The sequence below is a fragment of the Engystomops pustulosus genome, chromosome 4 (genome assembly GCF_040894005.1).
Source record: "Engystomops pustulosus chromosome 4, aEngPut4.maternal, whole genome shotgun sequence".
Taxonomy (NCBI): Eukaryota; Metazoa; Chordata; class Amphibia; order Anura; family Leptodactylidae; genus Engystomops; species Engystomops pustulosus.
The window spans coordinates 52,399,713-52,413,648 of record NC_092414.1 but is presented as its reverse complement, the minus strand read 5'-3'; the positions used below and the strand labels follow the sequence as shown (position 1 = coordinate 52,413,648).

The window sequence follows — 13,936 nt, the reverse complement described above, 5'->3', positions numbered from 1 at the left end:
GAGTGCTATTTTTCTAAATAAACAAATACCATTCTTTGACCATATCTTCTTCAAAGTAATCCAACTTTTGTGTAAAAAACACATCACTTCGTATACAGTGGGTACGGAAAGTATTCAGACCCCTTTACATTTTTCATTCCGTTTCATTTCAACCAATGGGAAGATTTAAAAAGTTCTTTTTTAGGTCATTAATGTACACTCTGCACCCATTCTTGAGAAAAAAAAACAGAAATGGAGAATTTTTTGCAACAGGAATTTTTTGCAAACAGGAAAAACTGAAATATCACATGGTGATAAGTTTTTGGACCCTTTGAGGTGACACACATATTTTACTCACATGCTGTCCATTTCCTTCTGATCCTCCTTGAGATGGTTAAAATTTTGTTATGCAATTTCTCCCGAGTACAGAGGTACCCCACATGTGGACGTTACTTGTTCTATGGGCAAGAAGCAGGGAGCAGAATGGAAGGAGGGCCATGCAGAAGCCAGACTTTCCCTACTGGATGTAACAGTTTTTAGTGACATATAAAATATTTGCTTTTCTGTTGGCCATGTGAGGGCTTATGTTTTGTGGGATGAGATTTTTTTGTGGAGGGGGGGGGAGGGGGTTTAGGGAAAACATGATTTCTGTATAGGCAGTCCCCGGGTTACATACAAGATATGGTCTGTAGGTTTGTTCTTAAGTTGAATTTGTATGTAAGTCGGAACTGTATATTTTACCATTGTAATCACAGCCAGCACTTTTTTGGTCTCTGTGACAATTGTATTTTCAAAATGTTGGGTTGTCATAAGAATCAGGATTATCACTAAAGCTTCATTACAGACACCTGTGATAACTGTTACAGCTGTTCATTGAAGCCTAGGGCTAAAGTACAATAAATTACCAATATCCAGTGATCCATTTGTAACTAGGGGTTGTATGTAAGTCGAGTGTTCTTAAATAGGGGACCGCCTGTAATTGATTTTGGTCTTTTGTATAGTGTAGATTATGGTTTAAATGATAGTATAGACTTTATTATAGTCTAATCAACATGTTACCTTATTCCATGGGTCAGTATAATTATGACGAATTTTGCAGGATAAAACATAATGTGGGAAAAAAATCTATAGTTTTTGCATTGCAGTCTTTACAAAGGTTTAACACTTTTATTTTTTTTTGTCTTTGGAGCTGGTTGTTTGTGCTCACCAAAGCATTGAACAAGTTAAACATCGTGATCGGACCTCACTCCAACGATCACTGCCGGTATTAGCTCAGTGACCGATATACCCATCACTGACCGTTAAGTGATTGATATATCATTTGGTGAGCAGCAACAGGTTAATGAAAAACAAAATATCTCTACGTACAAGGATTTCTTTTTTCTTGTGCTTTTGTCCTTTGGAATACATGCTGCAGCAGTTTCAGAGTTTAATGAAATCAAGGTTATTTAGAGCTGTAAATAGACAACTAATTAGTGTTTAAGTAACAGCTCTATGCATAATTCACATATTTAATGCCAAACACTCAGACTGCCCTTGGCACTAAATAAACGGATTATGCTCAGACAACGTCTTAAAGCTGTGTGCATAGACTTCTCTTATGTATCTATACAAAACACATCTGTAGTATGGCCATATGCATATGGTCTTCTATCCATAATGTGGAACATCTATCGGAATTCACTTTGAATAATAAAAAGCATCTGCTGAGGATAAGCAGGATATTTACAAGACATTGTGGGTAGGGAAGAACTGACCCCTAAAGTAGTCACCTTAAGTGTGTCACCTCCACTGGTAACATTGGCAATCAATCCTGGCACAGACTGTGGGTGTTACCCTTTAAATGCCAGCGGTGCATGCATGCCCCCATTTTCCTGTAGATTGTCACTCCCTCATGACAGCGCCATTTAAAGAGTTAGCACCAGCACTGATTGTGGGTGTTAATGGTGGGGGTGAGTCCAAAACAAACTTCTGGTTAGAGTCCGGGTTGGGGTATGGCAATCAAAACCTGCAATGTTGGCCACAGACCAAAACATTGCGGGTCCGAGTCCACTCACCACTAGTTGTGACATAAGGGTGGGTATATGACTATAGGACCTGACTACACAGAGGCTAGTTGTCATCTGTTACCTAATAAATAAATAATTTTCCCTATGATTGTAGAAGCCAGACCTGTGATGATTATTTGATCATCATGACTACATATTTGTTTTCAATGGCTTTGACTTTGAAAGAAAATATATGTAAACACAACCTGATCCAAAACCAAAAATCTGGATTTCACATTTTCACCTAATGACAGGTTCCTATAGCCTTCTTCATACTAATTCCCAATAAGCTTTTATAATTAACATTAGTCGTTCCAGTCACTTTTAAAAGTTAATAAAAGGATACATGGCACCCTACCAGCAAACTGGAATGTAAGAATGGCCATGCAGAAGCCGGCTTTTTTTTTAGTGAGCTAAAAATAGTAGTTTTCCTGTTAATGTGGCCATGTGAGGGCTTATGCTTTGTGGGATGAGATGCATTTTTCCGTGCAGGGATGTAACTATAACCGTAGCAGCTGCTGTGTGGCCTGCAAGATCCAGGGACCAATGTGCAGTGGCAGATTAAGTGTCCTATGGGTCCTGGTCTGTTCACATTACTAGGCCCCCCCAGTGCCCGAACCAACATTACCTGGATGTTAGGACTTAAGTACCAGTGTATATACAGTACTCTATATCCTTAATCTTGTAATTGTTATAAAAGTAATTTGATGAACCTGAAATGTTCTCTAATAACCCATTTATTTAGGAAAGCCAATCACATTCCCCAAATGCATGAAACTCTACCCCCCCCACACTACTTAACTACCCCAAACTACTTAAAGTGTTCACAGAAGATGGCCCTTATAATGAAATGTCGACAGCAGGACCCCCTTTAAAGAAGTGTCCACTGCAGATGCCCCCTTTAATGACATGTCCACTGCAGAGACCCCCTTTACATGTCTACAGCAGCCCCCCCCCATCAATGAAATATCCACAACTGATGTCTCCTTTACATAAATGTCCCCCAACCCTATTAATGAAATGTCCAAAGTAGATGACCCCCTTTAATGAAATGTCTACTGCAGAGACCTCCTTTGAATGTCTACAGCCTGTGGACATTTCATTATAGGGGCAATCTGATGTAGACATTTTTTTAAAGACTCAGGGCAGATCTTCATATAGGACCTAGGTATGGGCAGAAGCCAAATGCCCTCAGAAGCCAAAGGCCCCAGGTGCCCGCTCATACCGCCTATATAATTCATGCAACATCAGCATTATTATAATACACAGTAGTTTATGCTTAAAGGAAATATACCACCAGGATGAAGGATTGTAAACTAAGCACACTTACATGCTGGGGTGTGCACCCTCTGGCAGGATTTGCTCTTCTTTTAGCTTCCAATGTTCTGGCTTTTACAAAAAAAGGCTTTCAAAATTATGCAAGTAAGCCTGGGATGCTCAAGGCTCCATTAACATCTATGGAGCCCGGAGCACCTCAGGATTATTGCATAATTTTTAAAGCCTTTTATTTCTTAAAAACAAGGGCATAGGAAGCTTAAAGAAGAGCAGAATTTGCCAGAGCGGGCACACACAAGTATGCCAGTGTGCTTGGTTTACAATCCTACAATCCTTAAATGAATGTAACAAAACTCAATGTCATTAGTCACAAAATGGAGCTTTAATAGTTTGATTTTATGATTCACAAAATGTTATGGCCTCTCTAAAGTTATCACCAAGATGGCCGCCACTGGAAACTACAAGTCCCAAGACCCTGTAGTTCTCAGTAACTCCTCCTCCCTCTTATGCTCTGCTCCCAGTGATGATATAACAGACTTTCTTGCTCTGTTACCATAGTAATGATGTGTAACTGCCATCAACAAAACACTGGCCATACTGGATGCACAGCAACCAGCCGACTACAGCCAAAAAAGTGGTGATCACATGACCTGCCCAGGCAGGTGCAGGACATGTGATGTGGACATGTGACCGGCGGCCATCTTCTGTCCTGTGTATGCTCTGCAACGGACCGCGTGGAGGAAATTAACGGACTGATTAAAGGGCCAGTAGCATTTTAATTCTTCATTACAGTCTATGTCACCAGCATTTTACTGCTAAGGGGAGCAAAATTTTAAATAACAACTAATTACATAGTAGCTTATATTTTAAGGACCCATATGTATATAAATGCTGCTGATTTCTGGAATACCCATTTAAGGTCAACCTGTCACCAGGAATGTAATTTTTAGCTGGTGACAGGTTCCGATAACCTATCCTATGCTGATTTTAAGTATTTTATAAACAGCAGTGTGTGGTTAGTGGGGACTGTAGCATGTATGTGCCTGTATGTCCTCTTCCATTCTTCCTCCACCCTCGCCCCCTGGGATTCACCAGACACTGCTGCAAGGGAGCTAGGTAGTGTGAATTAAATTGATATAAACTTCTGTAATGATTCAGAATGCTGACAGGGGCATTTTTTTAATTAGCTTAGCATAGCATAGGCTACTGGAACCTGCCAGTAGCTCAAAATCACATTCCTGGTGACAGGTTCCCCTTAATGATTTGGAGAGTCTTTTAACGACTTTGCTGTGACTGCTGTGAAGAGCTTGTAATAGCTTGACATGCATAAGCTGTTATCTGTCAATTAATAAATTCCTATTTAATGCCCAAATACAGTAAGTGTCAAGCTCTGCTCAGAGACTCTATTTTCACGACAAGAATTTAGCAGCATGCAGCATCAATGCCGTCTATTAGTCACCATTAGGAGCTGTTGTCTGCATAATCTGGGGCAGGATTATTAATTTTATGATAAACAGGAGCTGCAGAAGACCAGTGAGTCTAGCTTTACGTCAATAATTTTTATTGATTACGTACAAGATTCTGCAGGTTTGTTCTTAAGTTGAATTTGTATGTAAGTCGTAACTGTATACTTTATCACTGTAGCCCAAGCCAAATTTTATTTTGTTTCTGTGACAATTGGATTTTAAAAATGTTGGGTTGTCATAAGAACCAGGATTAACAATAAAGCTTCATTACAGACACCTGTGATAACTGTTATAGCTGTTTATTGTAGCCTCAAGCTAAAGTACAGTAAATTAGCAATATTTAGAGGTCTGTTTTTAACTAGGGGTCTTCTGTAAGTTGGGTGTTCTTAAGTAGGTGACCGCCTGTATATCTACTTCTGCTGGAAGATCCCATCTCCCAACACCATCTCCCAGCGCCCTACATTGCTGAGAGATAGGGACGGATGGGAGTGGCAGTCCGGAAGCTCCCTGTGCGCGGCTTCTGCTCCCCTGTAAACAAACAGGGGCACGGATCAAACTGACCACTGCGCGGGACATCAGCAGCGCCGGAGGAGGTACACATTTATTAATTTTAAAAAGCCCCCCTAGCATTGCCCTAAGTTATTTATTAATCCTGGATAACCCCATTAATTACACCGAATTTTGATTTTTTAAAAATATTAAATGTAAATATTCTGTGTACTATTAACTATTAAATGATAGGAAGGACAATATGTCCTGCAGAAAAAGGCTTTTGGAAAAGGGAAAATGCAAAAACGGTTAAAGGCTGCATACTGAAGGGGTTAAGAAAAGCAGGGACTGTTCTGCAAATAGTTAAATATTTTGGAGTTGTCTTGGGTTTAAAGAGTTTAAGATTTATACATGGATATTACTGTTGCAAGCTGCTGTTTTTCACTTTGACTTTAGGTCTAGTTTTACTTAAATAGATAAACGCAAAATTAATCATATTTAAGAAGTAAAAATTCCATGCTCTGGTTATACTGGTTATAAAAACGAGATGAGCGAGCACTAAAATGCTCGAGTGCTCGTTATTCGAGACAAACTTTTCCAGATGCTCGAGTCAATGGGAGACTCGAGCATTTTTCAAAGGGACCATGGTTCGGGGATAAAATGTGTTAATTCATTGAAAAAGAATGTCTTCTGATAAGTTAGCAGATGTATACAAACATCTGCAATTTATTCTTCACTGTTCCGCGCGTATATTATCTCCCGACAAGTTAGCAGATGTGAAGAACAGTGAAGAATAGAATAAAAACAGTGACCACAGGATCATTTAACACAGTGAAGAATAGATTGCAGATGTTCGGCACATCTGCTTACTTGTCGGGAGATACGCTGTCCCGGGATCCGCTGCTCTTCTTCCACTGAAGTCTCCCCGATCTCTCCTTGCTGCCCCATGTCTCCTTGCTGCCCCATGTCTCCTTGCTGCCCCATGTCTCCGTGCTGCCCCATGTCTCCGTGCTGCCCCATGTCTCTGTGCTGCCCCATGTCTCCGTGCTGCCCCATGTCTCCGTGCTGCCCCATGTCTCCGTGCTGCCCCATGTCTCCGTGCTGCCCCATGTCTCCGTGCTGCCCCATGTCTCCGTGCTGCCCCATGTCTCCCTGCTGCCCGATCTTTCCTTGCTGTCGCTGCCCCATGTCTCCGTGCTGCCGCTGCCCCATGTCTCTGCTGCTCCCCGGTGTCTCTGTGCTGCTCCCCGGTGTCTCTGTCCTGCTCACCGTGTTCTTCAATGTGTTCTTCACACATATATATTGTTCTTCACATACTATTTTGTTTGCACCGTTCCGCACGTATCTTCCGACAAGTAAGCAGATGTGCCGAACATCTGTAATCTATTCTTCACTGTGTTTTTCACTTAAATGATCCTGTGTTCACTGTGTTCACTGTTTTTATTCTATTCTTCATTGTTCTTCACTGTGTTTTTTTAATTAAATGCTCGATCTCGAGCAGGGGAAATACTCGTCCGAGCAACGAGCCGTTTCAAGTACCTTAATATTCGAACGAGCATCAAGCTTGGACGAGTATACTCGCTCATCTCTAGTTATAAATCCTGGGCTTTTAAAATGGTCTTAATATGTGTCAATCATGTAGATAATACTAAAAAGTGAGTTATGTAGAGTTTGGATAGAATAAATTCCTATGAATACATCTGGTCAAAGCATAAAATAGTTATGCTAACTTGCTCTATTATGGGTTATAATAGTTTGTAAGTAGAGATGAGCGAGCACTAAAATGCTCAAACTTTTCCCAATGCTCGAGTGCTCGTATCGAACCCCATTAAAGTCAATGGGAGACCCGAGCATTTTTTCACTGAAAGAAAACATTAAAAGAACAGTGCAGAATAACACATTACAAGTTTACAGGTGTTTTCCTTGTAAAAACACATTGAAATAACACTATTGTTCACATTGCAGATGTTTGCGTGTCTTCGGCTCTGGTATGTGAAGAACAGTGCTCTTTCAATGTGTTCTGCACTTAAATGGTCCAGTGTTCACTGTTTTCACTGTTTTTATTCTATTCTTCATATTGCAGGTGTTCGCGCGTGTCTTCCGATAAGTTCGGAGATGTGCGCGCACATCTGCAAAGTGAAGAATAGAATGAAAACAGTGAACACAGGACCATTTAAGTGCAGAACACTTAATGTTCCAGATGTTCCGAACATCTCCGAACTTAGCGGGAGACACGCGTGCACACCTGCAATGTGAAGAATAGTGTTATTTCAATGTGTTCTTACAAGGAAAACATCTGTAAACACGTGTAATGTGTTATTCTTCACTGTAAACACTGTTCTTCACTGTCTTTTATTAATTTAATGCTCGATCTTGAGCCATCGAGATACTCGTCCGAGCAACGAGCTGGTCCGAGTATGCTAATACTCGACCAAGCAGTATACCCGGACGAGTATACTCGCTCATCTCTATTTGTAAGTAAAGATTATTGTGGTCTACATTGTATGGCAGAAATCCAGCTAACGGAAGACCAAGTTATTTTACTGATGTTCTCTGCCAGTGTTTGCATAGGCAAACTATTTGTCATAGCTGGAAATCAATAGAACAATGCAAATGTATGACTTCATTTGAAAAGAGACCTCCCTCCACACCCTGCAAGGTAAGCAGCGAGCGATAAGATTCTCTGCATCCATAGTTGCTATTGACCCAGGCAGCATCTATGTCATCAGAGAGGAGAACCTAATAGATTGCCTGTCATTGTGAGGGTTTCTTTTCATTTATTTGATTTTGGCTTGTTTACAGAGGTTATAAATGTGATCAAAGATTCTTTAACCCCTTCAGGACCCAGCCATTTTGCACCTTCCTGACACGGCCCAAATCTAACATGTATCACTATAATTGGTCATAACTTTGTAACGCTTGGACATATCCAGGTGGGTGTAATGTTGTACATCCATTTATGGAAAAAAACGGATATTTGGCAAAAATGTGGAAAAATTCTCAATTTCCGATACGTAGTCATAGCAGCAAAATAACTTGATAACTTGATGGAAACTAAATAGGTGGTGAGAGAACCTCCCTCTTAGGTGACTGGGGCAAAGGTCTGTCCATCACAGCTGGTTAACCGTTGCTGGACAGAGCAGAATTGCAAGGAACTGGGTTTGGTGCAATAAGTCAACAGTATAAATAAATAACTCCAGCAGCAACCTCAGCAACAGTTCACACACACAAAAACACAGATGAGAATCAACTCCTTCCAAGCTCCATTCTGTGGACAGAAGATTCTGGTATAACAGTCCAGATTGAACCCATAGTCCACACTATACATGGGGTTAAAATGAAGTAGGTTAGGGGGGCGTGGCCGGCAGTTCATGGAGTGAGACACGCTTTGCTCAGCTCCGTGAGACCTGACCACAATAGCGGCACAAAGCAGCAAATCCTCAGCACAAAATAGAACCAGAGTACCTGGGAAAGGTTCTGGGATCTTCCGACCAGCATGGGCAGAGCGAAAAAGAGAGCGGGACCCGCAAAATTAACAGAATTTTTCCCCTCCACAAGATCGCAAAATGGCGGCAGCAGCGCGGGAGATCCGTCCTCCTCCACACAACAGGCTGAATCTCCAATTCCGTCGAGACAGTCATCAGCGCAGTCATCTCCAGCGCAGAACTCGCACACAACCCAGAACCTGAGCCTATTTCAGAGAGGCACTTCAGGTGAGCTAACATCCCCGGTATGCAGCCCAGGAGGATACAGCGCCATGCAGATGACACACACACAAGTGGGTCAGCCGCTCATAGGGCAACAACCTGTCTCAGTCACAGTATCAGAGGACGTGTTAAAAGCTTTATTGGGTGATCTGCGAACCTCCCTGCAAAGGGATATACAAGTAGCACTACAAACATTTCAAAATGAATGTAACGCTCTGGGGGAGCGCACATCACATGTGGAATCCAAGATGGCGGAATTCACTACTGCCCATAATGAGTTGGTGGATGTCAGCAATAATTTAGAGGAGGAGGTGAGAGAACTCAGATTGAAACTAGCTGAAATGGAGGATCGATCTCGCAGGAACAATGTGCGATTTCGCGGGATCCCAGAATCCATTAAACAAGATATGCTTGCAGAGTTCCTGACGGACTTTTTTGTGACATTATTGCCTGAAACACCACAAGCAGATTTATTGATAGACAGAGTGCACAGGCTTCCCAAAGCCAAATCACTCCCAGCATCAACACCCAGGGATGTGATAGCTCGCTTGCACTTCTTCCATTTCAAGGAGAAACTTATGAAGGAAACCAGGAACAATATAGAGCTTCCAGAAAGGTTTAGAGACATTTCGCTGTATGCGGACTTATCCGCCACAACTCTAGCAAGAAGGAAGGAATTCCAAGATGCAGCAAGAGTCTTGCGCCTTCACAATATCCCCTATAAATGGGGGTTTCCAGTTAAAATGATCGTTACAAAAGAAGGTAAACAAATAGTGGTTTCATCTCCGAATCAACTACATCAGCTTCTGAAAGATTGGAACCTCATTGATGCAAATGAAAATCCCAGAGCTCAAGGATCTGAAATGGTTACTCGTTTGGAAGAAGAATGGCAAGTGGTGAAGAACAAATGAAAAAGGCACACTACATACCTTCCCTTTTAATATGGATATATGATGGACGAGGACATTTCCTACATGTCTTCAGAGGGGTCAGGTTACGGTAAAATGCTAGTCCAACATGAGTCTGGCATCCATGATAGTTCCCTCAAGTAGATCCTTAAATAGGATCGAAATCCTTGTAAAGTTGGTATTATTTGCTACCGTTGTTTATTTTTTATGTTTTGTTGTACATTGTTTTCAAGTGAAAACAGTAATCTCCAATGGTATGTGCAAAGATAATGATATACTCTGGGCGCTTAAAAAGAAAGCGCAAGTAACAAAAACATGCACTAAGCTAAATCTAACTATAAAAACATGGTAATAAGGGTCACTTCTATTAACGTAAAGGGCCTTAATAGCCCTTACAAAAGGTCTAGATTGTGGAAAGAGGCGACTAGCTCGAAAGCGGATATATTTTGCGCACAAGAGACTCACCTTAATCAAGGAGATCTCCACCGCCTCCATCATAAACAATTCCCTATTATAATTGCAGCTCCAGCTGTAGATAAAAAGCGAGGGGTATTCATTGCCATTAAAAATTCACTCGCTGTCTCCATTACACAAAGTATAATAGATCCAATGGGGAGATATGTAATCATAATATGCATAATCAATAATGTTAATTACACCTTAGTCTCAGTTTATGCCCCCAATAAGAAACAAATTTCATTCTTCAAAAAATTATTCTCATTGGTGGATAAACATAAGAATGGGTCGGTCCTTATGGCAGGCGATTATAATATGACAATGTGGCCATCAGTTGATACCTCTAAGTCCAATTGCCCAGATAAAGCTTCTGATCTTTTTAACATAACCCACCATGAAGCTTACCTAGATGTTTGGAGACTGCAACATCCTAATGAAAAGGACTTCTCCTTCTACTCTCATCCACATAAAATGTACTCTAGGATTGATATGTATTTAGCGGATCAAACACTATTTAGTAGGATTTTATCTTCCAAAATTGACATTATAAGTTGGTCAGACCATGCACCGATTCACTTCGAAATTGCAGAACAATATCCGGCGATGAGAGCTAACTCATGGAGGTTAAAAAATTTTATACTACACCTGCCAAAATATAAGAAGTGGACACAAAACGAATTGACCAATTTTTTCACAAATAATAGCTCACCAGATATAAAAATACCTATGTTATGGTGTGCTCACAAAATGTATATGAGAGGGCATTTTAGAAATGTAGAAGCAGCGAATAAAAAAGCAAATGATGAACTCCGAGTTCATTTAATGTCAAGTCTAGCGGTCTTAAGTACAACTAATAAAAAATCATTTTGCTTACACAGAGCAGAAATGATAGAGATACTTCAAAACCAATTAAAGCAGTTAGACACATATAAATATGAGCAGGCACTAAGGAAGTTAAAAGCGAAACAATATGATCTGGGTAATAAAGCAAGCAAAATGCTAGCTAATACATTAAAAAAAAGAGCCGCACAAACTAGATTACCATTCATATTGAATGAAAAAAATGAAAAAGTGTTTGACCCCCAACAGATAACAGAAGTCTTAGCATCTTACTACTCAGCCTTATATAACCTCAAAAAGGACTGTAACACTATACAACCATCAAGTGAAGGCATTTCTGCTTTCTTACAATCAGTAAATTTACCAAAGCTATCCAAGGAGCAGTCGGATACAATAGCTTCCCCCATAACAGAAGATGAGATTAAAATGGTAATTAAAGAACTAAAAAATAATAAAGCCCCTGGTCCTGATGGACTTACAAATGATTATTATAAAACTTTCTCATCACTATTAATACCCCATTTAGTACAAGTTTTCAATGGAATTCAAGTCACAGGACATTTCCCTAAAGAAATGTTAGCTGCCAATATAATTACCTTACCTAAACCTGGCAAAACCCCTGACAGGCCGGCCAATTTCCGGCCAATATCGTTGCTGAACACGGATTTAAAGATATATTCTAAAATTATAGCAGACAGGATGGCTCGGCTCCTACCGGGGCTCATAAATCAGGATCAGGTGGGCTTTGTCAAAGGCAGGGTCTCCTCAGATGGCACAAGGCGATTTATAAACCTCATAGAGGTAGCAGAGATGAATCAGACGCCTTCTCTGCTCCTATCACTGGATGCAGAGAAGGCGTTTGACCGTGTTCATTGGGGATATTTAAAGGCGGTACTGGAAAAAGTTGGCTTGACAACAGAAGCAATCAAATGTGTTATGTCACTATATACAGTCCCTTCAGCATGTGTATCTATGTCAGGATATTCATCACAACCGTTTTTAATCACAAATGGTACAAGACAAGGATGTCCTTTATCCCCCCTGATTTTTACGCTAATGATGGAACCGCTGGTGGAAGCCATTAGGACGTCAAAAGAGGTGTCTGGTGTAAAGGTAGGGAAAGTGATTCACAAAATTGGATTATTCGCAGATGACGTAATACTTGCTCTCACCAAACCGTCACAATCGCTAGCAGCAGTCACAACACTATTAGACCAATTCAGTAAAATCTCCTATTATAAATTAAATGCTGGTAAATCTCTTATTTTAGGCATGAATATCCCTGTAGAAGAAAAAACTTACCTTCAACATAAATACCCATATGGTTGGTCGGAGGGACAAATTACATATTTAGGTATTCAACTGGTGTATCCTAGTAGGAAGTTATTCCAATTAAATTTTCCCCCGCTACTAAACCAAATAGAGATGGAACTGAAAGAATATTCTAATATGTGGATATCCTGGATAGGCAGAATTTCTGCTTTTAAAATGATGATTCTTCCTAAAATAACTTATGCTTTCAGAAATGTACCTATAGCAATCCCAGCTCAATTCATAGTGAAGATGCAAAAATTGGTAAATAGATATGTCTGGCTCAATAAAAAGCCAAGAACGGCAGCTAAAGTTCTATATAGATCCCAAAATAATGGAGGGCTGGGTCTACCCAGACTCAGGAGTTATTATGAAGCTATCATACTAGAGCAAACCAGGCAATGGTTGGACTCAGGAGAGCCAAAACACTGGGTTCAAATAGAAAATGATAGCTCACCTCGTAATTTACTTTCAGCAAAACTATGGTCCATAGCCATTACAGGCCAGGCACTCTCCACACCCAAACTATCAACTGCAAAGAACGGATATAACATATGGATAAAACACACAAAAAATAAAAAATTATTTTCTCTGAAAGTGACAGACTTACCTTGTGAACTGATCCCTCACTTAGTTGGAGACCTAGCTATTGCAAAGTGGGTAGAGTCAGGGATAACGACAATTGCTGAAATTTGGGAAAAGGACCATCTAATGGCATTCTCAGATATTTGTGATAAATTTAATATTCCAAGACAGGACTTATATAAATATTTAAGAATAAGACACTTCCTAGGAGAGGTTCCCAAAGAACTATTGGGAAAGAAAAACATGTTTGAATCAAAATTCTTTCACCCAGTGAAAAAAGCTAAAGGGACTTCTATAGCCTATCAAGAGATAGAAACGCTTTCCCAAGAGGAAGATTTAATATGTGTGAAACACTGGGAGAGAGAACTAAATATTCACTTAGAAAAAGAAGAGTGGGAATACATATTTCGTACTCCTAGCAAACTTTCTCGCTGTGTAATGCATTTAGAAGCCAGACGTAAGATACTATATAGATGGTATTTTACTCCCGATCGCATAGCACGAATGTTTCCTAATACATCTAGTGAATGTTGGAGGTGTCATAAATCCAAAGGAACGATGCTACATGTTTTTTGGGAGTGCCCGACTATAAAAGAATTTTGGCACCAGATTGAAATCTTACTAAAGGTAATATTAAAAATTTCAGTGGTCCTCACACCAGAGTTGGCACTGTTAGGTGTAGGGCTGGCAGTATTAGCAGCAAATGAAAGACAAATTATATTCCATATTACAGTCACAGCGATCACACTAATCGCTACTCTATGGAAAACTGAAAAAATCCCGAATTTTAAAGAGCTAACTAGGAGGGTTAACAATAACTGCGTGCTGGAAAGATCAATAGCCTTCAATGAAGGCCAACAACAAAAATTTTA

The 13,936-nt window shown here is 40.3% G+C and overlaps 1 protein-coding gene across 1 annotated transcript in view; it reads left to right on the top strand.

Annotated features, from left to right (window-relative positions):
* KCNIP1 (potassium voltage-gated channel interacting protein 1) overlaps positions 1 to 13,936 on the top strand; it is a 262,914-nt gene that overhangs the window by 121,394 nt on the left and 127,584 nt on the right. The window lies entirely within an intron of this gene.